A 14,416-nucleotide genomic window follows, 5' to 3' on the forward strand; every position below is an offset into this window, starting at 1 on the left:
AAAGAGGGAAACATACTTACCTGGACGGGGTCGATGGGTGATCAAGAAGGCCCACGGCCTAGGTTGGCGACCTCCATTGCACTAGGGAGGGGTGCCCGCCTAACATCTCCCCAAATGAGAGAGTGTACGTCATAATTTGTGCTAGCGGGGATACGCGTTCGCGCGGCCCCTTCGAAATTCTAAAATCAAAATTTTTATTGATTTTACGACTGTGGAAGAGGGGTTTTGTGCAAATTCTTCTTTCATTTTTTCAATCTCATCTTCGTGGTGTTGGTTGTTACTCTTGATCTAACAATCACGAGTCAACTGGAATCCCCAATCTAAAACCAATTCTAAGCCAGGGTGTTTGTTGTTGATGAAACTTCCCAACTCATAGCGGGGTGGAATTCTTCAGGCTTGGAATTCTGTCGTAGGCTTGTGGGCTTCGCAAAGCATTTTGGAGTTGATCCGTAGCTCAGTTTATCGAGTCAGGGGAGTATCTTGCAAGGGAGTTGAAGTTTCTGACGTTCTAGTCAAGGATATCTATCCTCTCCCGTGCTAGAAACTTGGAGATTTCCTTTTTTCTTTTGTGAACAAATGCTCGAATTCCGTGGCCCAACAATGTTTCAGCTAAAGGTTTCATTAGTCTTCGGAGTTGGTTTGGCTTTTTCCCTTTGATTGGTTGTTTGCAGACACCGGAAAAAGAAAGCTATGATGGAGTGGTTGTTTGTTTGTTTTGGTGTTCGATGTATCTGTTTAGTTTGACTGTGTGTCTGTTTTCTTAGTGACTTGATTTGTTTGTTTATTGTCTTGTTGTTTCTTCCTGGTTTTAATCGAAATGCTCTTTTTACATACCAGAAAATGTCCTGTCTTTAATGAATTGTTGAATAGACTAATAGTAAATTGAACCCTAAGTCCACGGTTCATATGAGCTGCTTGTCCCTAAATCCCATATCGGAGAGTATAGCTTCTTTGGCCGTAGAGCATAGCTCACTTTTGAAGGGCTTTCTCTGTTCTGAGAAGGTCTCAACAAATCATTAGTTCCAAGTATTTTCTTGAATGTTAATTCTCTTTTACGGTACTGGACTGGCTAGCATATTAAATCTCCTGCTCAAACAGTTTTTCATGCTAATTGCTAACAGGTTGCTAATGGAGCATGCACTCGGCTGCCCTTTTTTTTTTTCGGCAAAGCAGAGACTATTGCCTTAAAGCCACCTGAGTTTCTGAATTCTCCCCTAAACTTGTTGGCTCTTCAATGAAGAAAGGAAAAGATTTCAGAAGTCACAGAAAGCTTTCTATATTTGATGCTCAAGCATTTTTTTTTTTAAATATGTGAGAAGATGCAGAAATAGTCATTGTTTGCTTTAAAACATCTCAAAAGTGGTCTTTGTTTACTACCACTACTATCGTGATTTGAGCCATCTCTCTGCTCCATATTTGTGGTAATTTGTTTCAAATGGTAATCTTAGCTTTCAGAGGAGCATTTGAAAATTAGGAGATGAGCTGCTAGACTGTCAGAGAAGGTTTTCTATTTTAGTGGGTTTATAAGGAAAACTAAAATACTTTTTATGAAACTAACATCCCGGCGTGCCCAATTGATTGGTGCTGCTTCTTGAATGAGCCACCTATTAAATTGCTTTTTCTTCAGTCTATAGAGATGCAATTCATTTCCAGTTTAATGAATCAAAAACACTTCGAAAACTGGAAAAAGAAACGCATGCAGTTCTTAATCTTGACTTCTATAGTGGATTTGGAGACCCGAACTAATTCATGTGTTAAGCCATTCGACTCTCTTTCCTTGTGGCATAGCCCTTTGAGCAAGTGACCCATTTTATTCAAATTTTGACATGTAGCAATGGTTTTGGAAACCCAGAAAATTCTGTACTCTGCTCCTAATGATCTTGTCCTGTTTCAGACTATGTGCTTTTGGTTTGAGTCTCTAATGAAACCTACAGACTGAAGAATAGCAACATTAGTCAAGAACACGAATTGAGTTTTGACTTAATGAGAATGCCAGCATTAGCCTTGGTCTCAAATCGTGAAAGTTCAGAAAGCCATGAAGAAATAAGATACTGCACTACTAAGAACATGTTACGGTGTTCTATTTTAATTAATCAAATTTAGTGTAGCTTCTGCTGTTCATGCAAATTGGTAATGCATTTACTTTTTGTCGATCACAAGCCTTCTTTTGATGTTATTTGGCAGCAATATATTGTTTTCATGTTTATCCACATCAAATGCAATTGGAAGACCCGGGTGACTCATCTCTTTCAGTCTTTCCCTTCTCATTCTTTATTGGGTTCTTTTAATTATTTTTGTTCTGTAATTTTGAGTTGCAAAATTTGTCATTGATTTTTCATGAACTCATGTTTGTCTAAACTGAAATGCAAAAAGAATTAATTGATTTATTGCACTTAGCACAAGCAACAGATCAAGGAAGCCAATGATGTAAAAAGTTCGCAAGGCAGCTGAGGTAATGTGAGCTGCACTGTCCCTCTCTATCTATTCTAGTTTTTAGTTGCACCTTGTGCCACAAGAACTGGAAGTAATAATAAGAGATTTTTGATCAAATGATGATAAAGAGTTGGGTACAGTGAGGGCACCCAAATTGTATGAGAAGCATGGCGAAGTTGGAAATCATCTTTTCTTCCAATCAGAGGGGAATGCCTTGTATAGGAAGTCTTCACCTTCCGAACATATTCGTATGGCCGATCCAACTTTTTCCTTCGAAGAAAATGTAAACCGTTAATGAATTTACAGGGAGATACTCTTGTGATAAGTAATAACAAAATGGGTCCCAGACAACCTTAAATAGGTCCCATTTGATGGATGATCTAGGTAAGCCGTAAGCAGTAAAGAAGAACTGATACCTGTTTGCACCGGTGGTAAATGGAACTTAAAAAGCCGCAACAGGGGACTTGCTTTGGTCCCACATCGGTATTGAAGAGAAACAATGCAAGGATGGTTGTGTTATAAAATGAAAATGAAGACAATTACAAAATCATACCTTTCTCGGCCTTTTGGCTAAGATCAAGTGTAGTATCTGTTCTTATCAGTTTAATATCTGATACGTGGGCCATCGTCTCACATGATATTAAATTAATTTATCGTGGGGGAAGGCCCATCTCATTAGCTTGCTACTGGGTCTTTCATGCGTCGCCCATGCGTTGCACTATTGAACGGGCCTGGCGCACCCATACCAAATCTAATTTAATGTTTTTGAGGTTGAATGGTTGTCAATCAACCCTGTGTTGTGTTGTTCTAAGGGTTACTTTGGTTTGTTTGTTGTAAGATTTCCCATAGCCTGACGTTTTTCGATTAGCTGCATATAACAAGATTCAAGGAACAAAGAGACGATCTATGTATAAGTTTGGGTTATAATCGGCTGTGTGAATCGATTATCAAGGCTGTTAGGTTTCAGGACAATAAAGTTGAGATCTACCAAAAAAATACGTTCCAACTCTCTACCAACTTGATCTATATGATCTAACACCGCACATCCTATCATGAGACTGGCATCCATTGTAAAAGTTGAATCCGCTATATATGAGATGTGAGGTGTGAGATGATGTTGGTAGAGGGTTGAAAAATGTTTTGTTAGCAGGTGATCCGAATTTTTCAGAACATGACTTGCTATTCCAATTTGAGCCCCATATGGAACTTTTGAAGCCGTATTTTGTGAAAATCGGAAAGCCAGTTTAGGCGTTCCAAACGCTGAAATTGTAACTGTAATATAACATATATAGTACTCAACTGAAGCGGCTTAATTAACAACACAGCTCACCCCAAACATAGAAGCCATCCCAAACGGGACCAAAATATTTTAGTATGTTACTACTTTTCTCATGTTTCCATTTTCCTCCAACGGGATCAATTAAGGCTGCCGTCTCAGTCGAAAATTGGGATTTGTTTCATATTTTATACAACAGGACCTAGTTAGATCAATTGGGTGTACATGACTTCAACTTTGTTGGAAGGTCAAGGACAATTATTCATCAAAATAATAAAAAGAGAAAAAAATCTATATACAAGGTCCAAATCAAAGTGGTTAAACATGATTTGATTCACGATTTTTGGCTTGATCAATGTCATTGTGTACCCATATCTCACTAACCTCGTGTGGAATGCACAAGGTATGAACTATGAAGCAAAGGAACGTCTATTGGTCCTAGTTTTTTATTTACTCATAGTCCCACATCGGTAAGATAGAAAAGAAGCAAGTGAGAGAGGGAGGTATAAGTAGATACAAAGAATAAAGGAGAAGCATACTTACCTGGACCGGGTCGTTAGGTGATCTATAAGGCCTATGGCCTAGGATGGCGACCTCCATTGCACAGAGGAGGGGTGCCCGCCTAATTTCTCCCCCAGTGGGAGAGTGTACGTCATAATTTGTGGCAGCCGGGGTACGCGTTCGCGCGGCCCCTACCAAGTCTTCTGTCTCTATTACTTCCCAGATTACAGCAGCTTCAAGTGGCCGAAACTAAAAGGTTAAATCTCAATGATTTCAATTTCGCAAATGTCCCAGTTTAATCTAATTCAGTGTTTCAATTCACTTTGTTATTTCAAACCGAAATCGTGTATCATGACCAACGCCCAACTCCAAGACTGCTGTGTGAGGTTATATTTCTAGACAAGGATTTCCGTGGTCCATCAAGTCGTAGCAAATGGTTTCATTAATCTTCGGTGTTGGTTTGGCTTTCCACCCGATTGGTTGATTGCACATCTTGCAGATGATAGCTCTGGATCGTTTCTTCCTTCCTGATTTTAATGGAAATACTATTTTTGAAAATAAAGTTGTTTTTAATGGATTGTTGAATTGACCAAGTAGTAGATAGAACCATAACCGTTCGGTTGTCCCTAACGCTCAGTGGCGGCCTAGCTTACTTTTGGAGGGCTTCTCACTTCTGGGAAGACCTAAACAAATCATTGGTTCAAAGTATTTTATTGAATGCTTAATTCTCTTACATGGTGTCCAGTACCTGGTCTCTTGTTCATTTTAGAATTCAGAGAAACCCTTTTGCCGATATCCAATGTTTGTTTTTAAAACATCTAAAAAAAAGGTCTTTGTGTACTAATTATCACTACTGATGGGATTCAAGCCATCTCTCAGCTCTGCACTCTGGTGGTAATTTGTTTCAACTGGTATTCTCTGTTTTCATGAAAACTGGGAGATAATCCACCAATCCCCCGGGTGTTCAATTGGTTGGTGCTGCTTCTTGGATGAGCAACCAGTTAAATTGTTTTTCTCTTCAGTCTATAAACATACATTCCAATGAATCCATTTCTGGTTTAATGACTCAGAATCAATTTGGAAACTGGAGAAAAAAACACTTGTAGTTCTTGATCTTGACTTTTGCAGTGGTTTGGAATATTAGTTCTCTTAATCTCTTTTCTTTGTGGCTTAGCCCTTTGAGCAGGTCTTATATCCTGTTTATGCAATTTTGACATGTAGCAGTGGTTTGACAACCCCAAAGGTCAACTTTCAATTGTCCAATGGTCATTTGCAGTGTGACATAAATTCGGTACTTTTGTCCTAGTGATCTTTTGCTCTTCAAACTATATGGCTTTGGTTTGAGTTTCCAATGCAACTGACAGATCGAATAATAACAACATTAGTCAAGAACATGAATTGGGTTTTGACGGATTTTAACACTGAAAATGCTGACTCTACGAATTGTGATAAGTTCTGTTCCAAGGTCTTAAATTTGGAAAGTTCAGAAGGCTTGAAGAAAGAAAAAACTTCACTATTAATATGTTATGGTGTTATATTCAATTTATCAAACAGTAATTGCCTGTACATTTACTTTGGTCCATCATAAATCTTCTTTTGATGTTATTTTGGTAGCAATATGTTTTTTCTTTTCATGATTATCCACATAAATACAATTAGAAGACCTTAGTGATTCTTTGTTTCATTCTCTTCCCATTCTCATTCTTACTGGGTTCTTTTAGATATTGTTCTTTCTGTAATTTTGAGTTCCAAAATTTATCACACGTCAAATGATCTAAGATTTCGGTATGTTGATGGTTGGGATGCAACTATTACTGTACCAGGCCTCTTGGGTTTTTGCTGTGTTATTTTATAGGAAATTTCTGCACTTTTTTAGTAATGGGTGCTGTTATTTGGACAGTTTCCTTTTAGTTCTTGATGAACTAATGGTTGTGTAAACTGAAAAATAGATAGGGTTACTTCATTACTGCATCTGTAATACTCCTATGGGGACACAAGTTTTTATTGCACAGAGCATAAGCAACAGATCAAGAATGCCAACAATATAAAAAGTCTTGTCTGTCTGCAGAAGGCAGCTGAGGCGATGCAAGTTCCACTATATCAGTCTATCTTTTCTAATTTTTAGTAATAACATGTGCCACAAAAAGTAACAAGAAGAGATTTTTGATCAAATATTGATGAAGAGTTGGGTAGATTGAGGGCACCCAAGTTGTATGAGCAGCTTGGTGAAATTGGAAATCATCTTGACTTCCAACCAGAGGGGAATACCGAATACCCAGTGATAGGAAAGTCTTCACCTTCCCAATATTTCCCTGGTTGATCAAACTTTTTCTTTCAAGAAAATTTGACCATCCTTGTATTCACAGGGAGATACTGTTATGATAAGTAAGAACAGCAGAGCATGGAGTCTTGGATGACTGCTACAAGCTTCACACCCATCTAAGATATTATGGCAAAAACCAACTTACATAGAAAGGAAAGAACATAATCGTAGAAGATCTTGCTGGAACAGAGCTCTCGACACAAGGTGTGGCAGAGAATAGTCAACAAGGAGAAAACATAACTGATGTAAAATACACTTTTCACATGTTAATAAAAGAGGTGGGCTGCAATTCTGGAAAAAATGTAAATTCATCATCTGTTGATGCCTACGGAGGAAGCAATACATCTTTTGACCTTTTCCTTTTTGTTTAGATTTTCTGAAAAATTGGAATATAAAACAATTAAGGATGTAGATTACTGGTACAGAAAAGCCAAATATGGTACACGGAAAGGTCCAACCAACTACCAGTTATAACTGAACCCGAAAATCCTCATCTCAAAGAACCTTTCAACCTTAAAGCTTAAGCTGTTAGTTGAGGTCCCTGAAAAGATTTTTATTCTCTAACACCTTAGTTTCATTGAAAATAAGTTTCAGAAAGAAACTTTTCCTGTAATGTATTTATTTTTTGTTTATACCTATTGATTGTAAAACATAATAAATGCGTGTGAGAATTGAGCCAGTGGAAAGAGAGAAGAGTAAGAATGTGAAATTGGAGTTGGTAAATCGGATGCTTAGTTTAAGAAATTTAACAAATACAATGTGGGGAAAAGCTTTGTGGGATGGGTCTTCTAGTAAAAGAAGTTATCATGATCCTGCACTTTGGAAGATGTAGTGTTAACAAGAAGAAACATTCATCTTCTCTTCATGTTGTAATATCAACCTTCAGAACTGTCTACCCAATCAAATCGTTTCTAGTAGGCCAATTATTATCTTTTGTGATGGTGCCACTGCTGGAAATGCTGAATTTATAGGGTTGGTGAGTCTATCTAATTTGGGTCTCATCACTTGTGCTGCAGGTGCTCCTTTGGATGGCCAGGGCTCTGCTATTGGTGCAGAGTTACAAGCAATCTGGGAAGCTATTCCTATAGCTAAGCATAAGGGATGGCCAGAGGTCTCTCAATGAGAGAGATAGTTCATGAAACTTTGTGAAGATGATGAAGTTTGGTTGAAGAGCCACCTGGTTTTCTTAATATATGGTTAATTTATCCATCAAAACAAATAAAAAAATCCAATCTCATGTTGGTCCCATTTGATATGGATGGTGTAGATGGCCATAGATACTAAGGCCTCGTTCGCTTTTTGGTAAGTTACTTATTCAGGTAAATGCACTTACCCGGGTAGGTCTTCTATGGGAAATGCTTACCCGGGTAAGTACATTTACTCATGTTCTTTTATTTTCCATGCAAACAAGACAATGACCATTTTAGCCATAAAAATCCATTACTATAGGGGGCACTTTTGTCCCATTCAAGTGTTGGCAACTTTCCCCTAAGGTGGGAAAGTTATTTACCCACCTATGAGTGGTACACAGGAAAATAAATTTTCCCTAGTCCCCACATAAATCTGAAAAAAGAGCATAGGATTTTTGGTCAATGGGAATCAAAATCCCATTGACCAACTTCCCCCCTCTCAAAATCCAGAAAAAGAACACCCCCTAAAGAAGAAATGATTACTGTTTCGAGTGGTAGTAGTAGTTTGAAACTCAAAAAGCCTCAAAAGTGTGAGTTGGACGAATCCCACATCGGCAATTTAGAGAAACAATGCAAGGATGGTTGTGATATAAAAAGGAAACGAAGAGTGGGTGAAAGGCAAACTTTCTCGGCCTTTTGTTTAAGATCAGGTGTAGTATTTGTTCTTATCAGTTTAATATCTGATATGTTATGCGTTGCATTACTGCAATAGGTGAGAGCCCAAAATTCAAATCCTTGTTTTCTCATTCTAGACAAAATGCTAGATGTAGGAGTGATATTGCATTGCCCCATAAATTACTTCTGATGAGGGCAGATTTGGCCTTCCAATGATATTGACACATGGCACCTCAAAACAAATAGGTGACACTTGGAACCACTTAGGCAACAATTTGCCTTAGCCAAGTTGATGGTGTCCCACCTGGTGGCCTGGCCCGGGCTCCGACCTGGCGGCCTACGAGACGTGTTTGTCGAAAAATTTGGCATGCATATCCTAACACTTCCATAATCCTTGGAAGTTGGCCCACATGCCGAACGATCCCGAGGGTGGTCAATGTGCATTGCAGTTGCCTCAGGGAATCTCGGACCACCTAGACGACTTCTCGGAAATCTCGGATGCGGTGCGTGAAGCCCACGCCAAACAATGCCTATATAAAGGCACCAACCCCAATGGCATAGGGGGGGAAGTAAGCATATTCTAGCTCTCATACTTTCTGATTTTTAGCTCGCAGTCTACTATGAGACTTAAGAATCGGAACAACCTCGCTGGGTTAGCCACTTCGGGTCCTCTAACATTGGTTCCTTGCCAGCCTCTAATGAACTACGAAGCTCAACAATCAATCCAGCTCGCACCAGCCAGCACGACACTCTGGTAAGCTCAGCACCTAATAGGCAGCTCGACACTCTGGTCAGCTCGGCACCTAGTAGGTAGCTCGGTGCTCTGCGCTCTAGTCCGCTCGTCACCTAACCTACCCAGCTCGACCCAATCAGTTCGGCACCTAACCTACCCAACTCAGCATCCAGGTCCTCATCCAACAAAAGTTCTCCACTTTGGCTTCTGAGTCATCGACCACTTGGAAGCAAACCAAATGATGAGGTACTTAGCACGAAAAATTGATACAATCACAAAAATTGATCCATCAATTGGCGCCGTCTGTGGGAAACACTACAAAAAGCTAAGTTCTCATCCTCCGAAAGGCTAAGTCCTCTTCTTCCAGAAAGCTAAGTTCTCACCTTTTAAAAACTAAAAACTCTCACTTTCTAGTTACAATTTTTTATGAACTCAAAGATTATGCAGGAAGTTGATGGCCAACAGACTAAGCAGCTCTACCAACTTTATTTCAACTCGGATAAAGCCTTATCAATCATCTTCGCAATGTACCCTCTACAAAGATGAGCTCTTCGTGGCTTTCGCAAGAGTAGGCAACCAACAGACTATGTGGACGCCCCTGCCGGTTGAGCCTTCCAAGGCTCCCGTGCGAGCTGGTGACCTAAAGTTAGTAGTGCTGCCCCCGTAGGTCGAGCTCCTAGTAGCTTCTTGTAGGAGTGGGTAACCGACGTCACTAACGAGGCTAATGCAACGCAGCCGTAGCTTTAAGGTGCCGAGTTGATAAAAGACCTCGACACCACATAAGACCCAATCGCCTATTCGGCATGGGCAAAATCAAAGATCAAGGAGAATGGAGTACGAGTCGTTCATAAAGCCTAAGGGCTAAAAGTGCTGAACTGGTAAAGACTTCGACACCACATAAGACCTAGTCGCCTCTTCGGCATGGGCAAAATCAAGGGTAAGGAGAGTGGACTATGAGTCGCTCCCAGAGCCCAAGGAATTGAATCGACGTTTACGAGGTCATCGAATTAGTCATTTTAGGCCAAAAGAGCAATCCACTCCGTTCGCTAAGTTACTTTTAGCTCGGGAGTGGGGGAAAATGGTGAGGGCAGATTTGGCCCTCCAATGATATTGTGACACATGGCACCTCGGAACAACTAGGTGACACCCGAAACCACTTAGGTAACAACTTGCCTTAGCCAAGTTGGTGGTGTCCCACCTGGTGGCCTGGCCCAGGCGCGACCTGGTAGCCTGGCCTAGGCACGAGAAGGCTGCTTGGCATAGGCGCGAACTGGTGGCTTGGCACAGGCGTGACTTAGAGGCCTGGCCGAGGCGCCACACTGGTGGCCTGGCCCAGGTGCCGAATTGGTGGCCTGGCATAGGCGCCGACCTGGCGACCTACGAGTCGTGCTTGCTGACAAATTCGGCATGCATATCCTTACACTCCCACGATCCTTGGAAGTTGGCCCACGTGCCGAATGATTCGGAGGGTGATCAACGTGCATGGCGATTGCCTTGGGGAATCTTGGACCACTTAGACGAGTTCTCGGAAATCTCAGATGCGGTGCATGATGCCCACGCCAAACAATGCCTATATAAAGGCACCAACCCCAATGGCATAGGGGGGGCAAGTAAGCATATTCTAGCTCCCATACTTTGTGATTTTTAACTCGCAGTCTACTATGAGAGTACTGCCTTAAGAATTGGAGCGACCTCGCCGGGTTAGCCAATCTGAGTCCTCTGACATTGGTTCCTTGCAAGTCTCTAAAGAACTACGAAGCTCAACAATCAATCCAGCTCGCCACCAGCCAGCTCGATACTCTGGTTAGCTTGACACCCAATAGGTAGCTCGACACTTTGGTTAGTTCGGCACTTAATAGGCAGCTCGACACTCTGGTCAGCTCGACACCTAGTAGGCAGTTTGACGTTCTAGTCAGCTCAGCACCTAATAGGCATCTTGGCCCTCTGGTCAGCTCATCACCTAACCTACCCAGCTCGGCCCAGTCAGTTCGACACCTAACCAGCCCAGCTCGGCTCAGTTAGCTCGACACTTAATTTGCGCCCAGCTCGGCTCAGTCAGCTTGGCACCTAATTTGCCCCCAGCTCGGCCTGGTCAGCTTGGCATCCAGGTCCTCATCCAGCAAAAGTTCTCCACTTCGGCTTCTGAGTCATCGGCCACTTGGAAGCAGACCAAATGTCGAGGTATTTAGCACGAAAAATTGATACCTCACCAAAAATTGATCCATTAACTTCTTTCTGCTAGAATCAACCCTCAAACCAGAACCTTGATTGGTAGTTTGGTACAAATCTCTTCTATGATTTCATATGGAAAAATCAAAAATGGAGAAAAAAATTCTCACTGAATGATCCTTGGGTACCTTCTACATATGGATATGGAGGATATCCTGAAAGTCAAAGAGGGTCTTTCAAGAGAGGGCACAAAAGCTCAGAGTCAAGGATTTACTTAAACTTCCGGTGATTGGAGTTCTTGCATTGGAGGCACTCAAAGCATGGTGCAGGAAATATTGACGGTGCATTGATTTTGATGAAGGGTGATTTGGCCCCGACCTAGCGAAGAGGGGACACGTGGACACGACCTGGCAAAGAGGAGGCAACTTAGCCTAGCAAGCATAGTTCGCGACAATTGAGCTCGATGCAAGGCTACCTCGGTATAAAGCTCACCTCGGTGCAAGGCCACCTCAGCATAAGGCTCACCTCGGTATAAGGTTCACCTCAGCATCTAGGCACCTCGGTGTTTAAGCCAGTTCGGAACTAAAAGACCGAAGTATCAGTTTAGAACCAACAACTCGAATCGCCACGTAATTGACTCTCGCGTAACCAACTCTAGAGGTCTCTCCAACGGATCCCGAATCTCTTGAGATCACGATGAGCTAACAGATCCCGACTTTTTCAGGATGACGATGAGGACTTATCCTAACTTAGCCATAATCAAAAGTGGAATGAGATAAGCCTTACCTATATACTGCTCCTTCAGAAGTGGAGCGAACTCTATCTCTACACCCCGGATATCCCGAAGCCCTTTTGTGAGCTCCATGACTACTTCAGTATATAAAGGCACCAACCCCAATGGCTCAAGGTATGTGTGATTTTTTCTGCTCTCTAGCTCTCTAAGCTCTCAAAACTCTTTAGCTCGCATCAGATTACTAACTTAAGCATTGGAGCGACCTTGCCGGGTTAGCCACCTCAGGTTCTCTGATCTTTTTTTGCAGATTCACTTAGCTCGCCGTCCAACTGGAAGCCGGATCATCTTCTAGCAGGGAATAGTCAGATCACACTACATCAGATTTCATAATATTCAAGGAGTTCTTGCTTTGGAGGCACTCAAATAGGACAACTCAGTGCATAAGGCTCCTCACCAATGTGAGATTTTGGGGGGATAGATGTACTCGTTCAGATTCAGTCCTCACAGAGCTGTTCTCACACAGTCCTCACAGGCTTTTACATTCATGCATTGGGAATATCTCTGTAGTTGTATATTTATTTTATTTTCATGGGGAGATTCCCATTGCATGGTTGTAATTGACTGTGAGCACGGTCTTATGAAGACCAAATCCGATTTCCAGATGTACACAGCCTCACCCTGTACATATAGAGAGTTCGGAGGCACTCAAATGCCCATATGTTATACTGTAAAATCTGCTTACCAATGATTCACATGGGAACTATACCCTTCATCCAACTCACATAGTGCATTGATCGAACAGCGTTTGGAAGGTGAAGGTTTCTTTCAGCTTCCAACTGTTTTTATGGAAGCTACATTTCTTTTATTCTTTTGCAAGAGTTGTTTGGATTGATATATACGCAAGTCAATGTGTGTTGTCAAAAGTGGTACGGTTCATTCATGGATTCAAGATTGGCAAAATGCTCGGCCTCCGGACATAGAAAAGAAGGAACAATATGACTATATGAGTTTCAGCAGTGGGTTGTTATTGCTCTTCGACTTATATCGGATGCCAGAACAGAGAATTGTATGATAATGTAACACCTGATCCCATATGGGGTGATTAACTAAATGTTTGACATCGGTGCTGCAGATACATGCTGTTGATGTGTGGGTTGGAAGCACTAAAATAGTGTATTTTTTTGTTTGGAATCGGTGCTGTCAGGTAGGATGCTTTATGGAGCAACAACAATTTTTTATGTTTGGTACAAATGCTCCATGAAACGTTTTACCCATTATCCAGTGCCACATCACTGCCACTTCACATTGGATCCAAGTAATAAATAAAAAAAAACTAAAAGTAGAAAATATACAGTTTTTTGGCATTTTGTAGAAGTTTGAGTTGGCCGGGCCCCAACTGATCTCCAAATAACGAGTTTAGATTGGGCTTGGTGTATTGGTCTAAGTTTGGGCCCGGGCTCAGCTGGATCACAAATCTTGACTGGTTGTCTTGTTGGGCTTTGGTGTGGGCTGACCTAGGTAGACAAACGTTGAAGAGTTGCATTTGTCTATAGGATGCAGTAACCAAGAAAAGAAGACCAGAAATATATAGCACACTGTTATCCCATATCGGATGAGAGAAGAGAACTCCCCACACACCACCAACTATAGAATATGGTCATCAGCGGAAGGAAAAATTCACGCAGCCGCGCGGTGAACACAGAGCGAACTATTCTTTCGCCTTTTACTAAAGAATACCGTGTGTTCGCCGCATTCAGCGGCATACGCCTATTTTTGGAGGGCTTTTCTCTTTTTTGAGAAGGCCCCAACAATTCTATCATTTCAAGCTTTTCAATCAATTTTACCTTGTGTTCGTCGCATTCAGGGCAGACTACTTTGATCAAGCAAGATTTTGAACTTCTTACTTCTAATGCGAACTATAGTTTTGCAGTTAAGCTTCTTTCACTGATTCAAAATATAATAGGCGACAAGTGAGAGTAGAGTCTGTAGTTGTAGTAGCAGTAAGTTCCTGGTTTTTACCAGAATCGATGGCAGAACTTGACTACATTTCATCAATTTAACATCCAAGTGATTGACTTGTTGCTTGATAGTTCTACATCTTGGATGAGCAACCTTACAAATTGTTTATGCATGGTATGAGGAAAAAAGCTTCTAGTTCTATGAATCTGAAACGATTGAAACTGCAACATAAGAACACATTGAAACAGTACTCTATTTCTGTATTTTGGATGGCAATTCAGATTATCCAGGTTGACATTTTTGCATAAACCCCAAAAAAACTCAAACAGACAATTCAATATTTAATAGTCGGCTAGGTGGGTTTCTTCTTCTAAACCACCAATCATAAATTGCATTTCTTGACTATATATTTGCATTATACATGAAACAGTCCCATATTTCCATGAAGGACGAGAACTCTACTCACTATTGACTCTATACTGAG

At 41.2% G+C, this 14,416-nt stretch overlaps 1 long non-coding RNA gene, 4 other non-coding genes and 1 pseudogene across 5 annotated transcripts; all 6 read left to right on the top strand.

Annotated features, from left to right (window-relative positions):
* The first annotated feature begins 12 nt into the window (after positions 1–12).
* LOC148869582 (U1 spliceosomal RNA) lies at positions 13–173 on the top strand. Its single transcript, XR_016108443.1, has one exon. It is a non-coding gene; the product is annotated as a U1 spliceosomal RNA (small nuclear RNA).
* Positions 174–2,982: 2,809 nt separating this feature from the next.
* Positions 2,983–3,178, top strand: LOC148869583 (U2 spliceosomal RNA). The gene has a single exon (XR_016108536.1). It is a non-coding gene; the product is annotated as a U2 spliceosomal RNA (small nuclear RNA).
* Positions 3,179–4,244: 1,066 nt separating this feature from the next.
* On the top strand, positions 4,245–4,405 carry LOC148869585 (U1 spliceosomal RNA). The gene has a single exon (XR_016108516.1). It is a non-coding gene; the product is annotated as a U1 spliceosomal RNA (small nuclear RNA).
* On the top strand, positions 4,245–7,785 carry LOC148869584 (uncharacterized). Its single transcript, XR_016107008.1, has 2 exons — positions 4,245–4,466; positions 7,550–7,785. It is a non-coding gene; the product is annotated as an uncharacterized LOC148869584 (long non-coding RNA).
* A 558-nt stretch (positions 7,786–8,343) lies between these two features.
* On the top strand, positions 8,344–8,447 carry LOC148869586 (U2 spliceosomal RNA; annotated as a pseudogene).
* Positions 8,448–13,656: 5,209 nt separating this feature from the next.
* On the top strand, positions 13,657–13,775 carry LOC148869587 (U5 spliceosomal RNA). Its single transcript, XR_016108518.1, has one exon. It is a non-coding gene; the product is annotated as a U5 spliceosomal RNA (small nuclear RNA).
* Positions 13,776–14,416: the final 641 nt, after the last annotated feature.

The sequence above is a fragment of the Nelumbo lutea genome, chromosome 2, assembly GCF_056320005.1.
Source record: "Nelumbo lutea isolate HS-2025 chromosome 2, American lotus-T2T, whole genome shotgun sequence".
Taxonomy (NCBI): Eukaryota; Viridiplantae; Streptophyta; class Magnoliopsida; order Proteales; family Nelumbonaceae; genus Nelumbo; species Nelumbo lutea.